Source organism: Juglans microcarpa x Juglans regia, chromosome 3S (genome assembly GCF_004785595.1).
Source record: "Juglans microcarpa x Juglans regia isolate MS1-56 chromosome 3S, Jm3101_v1.0, whole genome shotgun sequence".
NCBI classification, from domain to species: Eukaryota; Viridiplantae; Streptophyta; class Magnoliopsida; order Fagales; family Juglandaceae; genus Juglans; species Juglans microcarpa x Juglans regia.
The window spans coordinates 11923042-11929041 of NC_054599.1; positions in this window are offsets into that span (position 1 = coordinate 11923042).

The following is a 6000-nucleotide window of genomic DNA, read 5'->3' on the forward strand; positions in this document are numbered from 1 at the left end:
AATTCGAATTGATTCTATTGTCCTTTAATCTGTATCATTAACTTGGCTTGTGAATTAACAAGCTGTTGAATGTCAAGAATGGAATGTGGCATAAACTGCCCAGTTTGTTTCTATTTTCCGATCAACTTTGGTCGAGTTATTCAAAATCAAGTGCATGTTTTTTTACAGTAATTTTTTTTCAAAGTAAGCTTTATATATTTTAACAGATGAGGAATACATGAGTAAAGGATCAGGATGAGGGATCCCAACAAACACTCCATTATAATTAATGCAATGCAAAACAAAAACTAAATGCAGGTGTTGAAAACAAATGCATGTTGCCTTACCTTCCCTTGTCAAGGGAGAGCATGCAAAGTGGGCAGTTTTTAGTAGAATATCAAACTGCCTCTATTTGGGGCCTAAATACATTGTTTACCCTTGAACTGTTATTTGGGGCCTAAGTATAGGAGTCTATTACAAAAACTATTTTAGAAATTTTATCTGTAATCTCACCCTCTTTCGATTATATTTGCTTTCATTGTTGGTTCTGGTAAATCAACTTTTGTAAAAGCATATATATTATTTTTCTATTATTGTTGGTGTTTGAAGATGCTGAAGCATGTACATTACACTAGTTCCTGCATTTCTTTCCTGCTAGAGTAAGGCTTGTAATTTTCATAGGACAAGACAATGAGCTATGATGAGACTTGGTGGCCACCCTTCTGCTACAATTTTCATTCTCATGTCTTGTTCACTGGTTAGGAACATACTTGGATGCTCACTTTTTAATTCTAAGCTTGCGTGTGTTTTTCAGACCCACTAGAAATGAGCACATGATGGAAAGAGCTCGGCACTTGCTTGGATTACGAGGACCAAAAGTTTTTAGGCAAATTCATAACTAGACTAGTTTGCAAACAAACCTTGATCAGGATTGTGTAGTTGTTATAATATATATTTTTTTTCTTTAAAAAAAAAATCGGATTAAATCCGGTTATAATCCGGATCCGGGTTAAATCTGGATATCCGGTTACAATTCGGATATCCGGATTGAATTCGGTTATCCGCCTGGATTAAATCCGGATTGAATCCGGTTATCCGCCCGGATTAAATCTGGATTAATCAGGGCCGATAACTGCCCGGATTTTAGCATCCAAATCCGGTTATGGCCGGTTATCCGGATCCGGTTGAACACCCCTAATATTTTGTAACCTTCCCCTTTTTGAATATGAACAAATTTGTTTTACTCATTATGTTTATCTTATGTTCATTTCCTATTTTCGAGACTTTGAAGGTGTTTGTTGTTTTTCCCTGACTTATGATCTCGATGTGAATATCTATATCTTTGTGTGATTAAGTATATTGTGTGTCGATAATCATGGGAGGCGAGACAGAGTTCCCAGGACTATTCTTGTGAGATATCGCCACAAATTTCATACGGGTAGAGAGATTCTCCATGAACGATTGGGGTAGGGCGGTATCATATTGGCCTCACCTAATAGCCGGGATGTAGAATCCCCCGGTGTAACATGGGTTGGTGCATTCAAGTTGGTTGCCAGGGTAGATGTTTCCCCAGTGTAACATGATGTCTTTGTGTGAAAGTTGATGTGACCCCCCCAACCTCTGCTTGGGATAGAACGAAGACTTAGAGCGTTAGGCCATGTAACACAAGGTCACATATCCCCGTTCATAACAGTTAATATGCAATGCATCCTAGAATGCAACTAGCAGTATGCAATAATAGCAGCGAAAATAAGGGTGAAAATATAACTTATGCCAAAATAACTAAAACATCACAATACATTACTGACCATCATAAGTTCAAAGCCAAAACGTAGCACAAACTTAATACAACTAAGCATTGAAGTCTCCAAAATTAAATCAACTGCTTCATGCGTTCTAGAGCATGAAAAACTAGGACTATAAATATGAGAATCAAATTTAATATCCTCTCGAGGTTAGGCTCCTCCTCAATTAGTTGGATCCAGTGCTCCTTCTAATTCGTCCTCCTCGAAACCTCATAAAACTTCTATAATTCCAAGTAAAATGATTGTGGATCCACAAAGGGTGAGATTTACATAAAATCTCAGTAAGTTAACAACCAACTTGCATAAAGATAAATTATGCACGAAGAACGATAAATATGAAATGCTAAAAAATGTGCGTGTGTCTCCCATCCAAATTCCTTAACATTTTCAGAAAAACGAAGATACATATTTTCGTTTAAAAAACATTTTTACTCCAATCTTCAAAAGACATAATTTCATCATTATTAGCAATTCATAATTAATTATAACACCATAATGTGTGGTATCGTCACAGTTCCCCATATGCACTGTGAGTACCTATAGGTAACTGTAGTACAACTCAAGTTGAAATTAGGTGTCATAAAACATAACATAATAACATCATAATGTGTATACCCACCAGCCTTAGGTGTCATAAAAATTTGACTTCACTTTGTCATTCTTTAAAATTAACCCGTTCAAAGCCTGTTGACTGTTCTTTGTCAACTTAGGGGTTACCACTCCATTCTTAAATACTCCAGAGTGGACAGAGGAGTTTCACTAGGATAATTCTTCATCCTACCCTTTGGAGTCGGGACAAAATTTCATTTTCATGCTTATACTTGAAAAATGTGTTTTTCATGACGTGTATATGCAACAAGATTTCATGTGAAAATGATATTTATAGATGTGACATGCAAAAATGCTGAGAATATCACATGCCACGTAAGTATGCACTCAATGTATCATATAACATGATATTTTACGCTTAAAATGATAATTAAAATAAGGATGAAGCATTTATCAATAAATCATAAATAATCTATCAATATGTAAGTTAGAGGCCGACTTACAAACTTTTTGAGTTTTCAAAAAAGGTTGTAGCGGCTGAAATCAAATTGTACTAAATTAGGATTAATACTACTATGGGTGAGGTTCATAAACAAGGGCTTAAAAAAAATGAGTATTTACAAAAATTACCCTTAAACTTTCCAAAATTGCCATTAAGGTCCTAAATTTTTACTATTTGCAAACAAAATTTAAATTCAACCAAACTTCATGGACCTCATGTTTTTGATATTCTAAAGTCATCCAAACTCTTATAATTGTAAAATTCAAAATGGAACTTGCCCAAATACTCCAAATCCATGGCATGCACTCTAGTTGATGCCTTCAGATGTTTTCAACTATTGGTTCCTATGAATGCATGCTTAAGCAACTTTCTTTAATCACAAACAATCACTATAGTCCTTAATGATATGATAAAGGTTAATTCTTGGATAATCAAGTTCATCCTAACACTTAATCATGGCTAAGAACCTTAATCTTCAATAATCCTTCATTAATCAACTTTGATATTCTTAGTGCAAATCATCAAGGTATGCTTTCAAAATTCATCCCATTCATACAAATTTCATTCTTATCCCAATCAGAAGAAGGTTCTTATATGCTTAATCATCAAGCCTAGCTGGGAAAAATCAAGCTTCATGCCTTAATCACAAACTTACTAAAACCTATGCATGCTTTGATGATCAAAACAAGATAGAATTAAAACTTATCATGGCTTGCTTTTAAATCAATAAGCAAACCTTCCATAATCATTCTAAGACATTAATAAATCATATCAAAACATAATTAATAGCTAAATTTCCACTTAACACATTTTAAATACTTAAATTGTCCATAATGAACCCAATTTTGCATTAAGCATGGTAACATTTTCTAAACTAAACCAAAATTCACTCCAACACTTGAAGACAAGGCTTGACATGTAAAATAAGATCAAGGGTAAGAAAACTTACAAATTTTGTAGCCCACTCAAGCTCCTAGCTCAAGAACTCACAAGAACACTCAAACTCACTCACTTTCGGTTTCTCTCAAAACTAAGGGGGAAGATTACTCTCTATGCTCAAGGGGGAGCTGGAGATGAGGTGTGGAGGAAATGAAGGGGTTAAGGGGCCTTTTATAGGTAGCCAAAGGGGAGGGGACGTTGGCCTTGGTCCAAGGGGATTGGTGGAGGTGGGCGGTGGTGAAGGGCTGAAATTTCCAGATTTGCTTTCATCAGCTTGTGTCACCATGTGGAGGTGGGATAATGGCTTGAAACCACCATGATTTCTTCCCTACAGTGGCTACATTGCTCCTGGAGATGGTGGTCAAGTCGTGGGGCAGAGGAGAGATGAGTAAAACCATCAAAACCACCCAAGGGGTTGGTTGAAACTCAACCCAACTGGTTCTCATTCAACTAGACCCTTGGTTCAATTCGGTTTTGGTTAAGGACATGGTTTGTGAAACCAATTTTGCCCAAAGCTTGATCTGGGTTTAAAGGGGTTATAAGAGGTTTCTAAGGACCATATTACCCATAAGAAAAAGGCACAAAAATATAGGACTTACGGGCAAAACAGTCCATGTACTCAAAAGGCATACATATGTGTCAATTGGTGTAGTTTTGGGATTTGATATGTCATTTCCTCTAATGACATGTGTGGAGGTTTATCTAGGGTTTTAGTATGATCTAAGAGTGATGAAACTGAGTACTAAAATAAGAGAATTTCATATCAGAAGGTTAAGGAAAGATTAAGAACGAAATTAAGCTTCAAAGCATGGTTTAAAGATCACTAATCTTGTGTAAGTTGATTAATGGTCTTAACTAATTTTAAAACTTAATTTGGGTACTTAGGGTTTGACATGGGCTTAAGGAAACCCATGGTATGGTGCATTAATCTTTCAGTTGGAAGTGTAAAAATGGAAGACAAGGCTTTTAGGCCTTGATGGGCTTAAAGGGGCCATGAGTGTGGGTCAAGAGCTCATGGGCTTTTGGGCTTGAGTGAGAGGGGGGCCTTGCTTTTCCAGATTTTGAGGATTAAAAAGAGGCCTCAATTCCACAAAGGTGGGGGGCTTGAAAGGGCTTGTCTTGACCTAATTGGGTTGTAATACCCCTTTCCCGGAGGTCTGGAGAGTTAGCTCTTAACACTTAACATCAAACATCAATAACACAACTATAAGATCTAGAAAACCCTATAAAATGTTAATCCATTTAATCAACCCAAAAATTTATGTTCCTTCATGGGAACAACCATGAAATTCTCAATGACATAAATTAAAACCCTCCAAAACTTGAAAATATCCTTAACTCATAAAATCATAATAACCAAAAGTAAAACAATTTTCTAACTACGACTCTAAAGTAAGCACTTGTACCCTCGGGTACTTATTCCATTACGAACATCACATCTTGCTAATACTTCCTACTCTTGATCTCCAGCTGAACCATCAAAATTATCTGAAAAATAATTGGAGATAAGGGGTGAGTTATCAACAACTCAGTAAGCAGAGGACATATACTAATGTGTAAACATGAGCATTTACAGAATTCAGAATGCAAAAATAAAATATTTTCTTTCAGAATGCAGAATCAGAATAACATTTTCATAATGCAGCGTTAGAACATGTTATCAAAAATATCAGAGCGAAAGTTCGAAAATATTCATAATCAAAATCCCTTTGGCATAGCATAAACTGAAATATCACATCTTATTTTATCATATCAGAATAAATACCATGTTTAACCCCCGTGGTAGGGTTGCGCAAGCCCCGGTAGCTAACCGAGCAGAAACAGAATGTGAATAATCTTCCCTTTATTCATTCTCAGAGCCCCGAGTGTGCACATAGGAAAGATCATGTAAAAAACCACTTTGTTTCCAAAGTGGGTGCACCAGAAATAGAAAATTTGGTACCAACCCGAACAGAGGCCACAGTTTTACGCCCGTGGTAAGGTCAGAACGGAATAGAAACAGAAACAGAATGTTATGTCAGAGGTTTTCAGAAATCACATCAGATCATATCAGAGTACAGAAAATCTTCAAAACAGAACAAAATCATATCACACATAATTTATACACAAAATTTCATATTCGCTCTCTTTTCAAAGTTCAGAAACAGAAAGTCAAAAATAAGCTCATGTCTACACCAGTCATGACAGAAAATAATTTCTTTTTAAACAGAATCTCATGAGTAATGC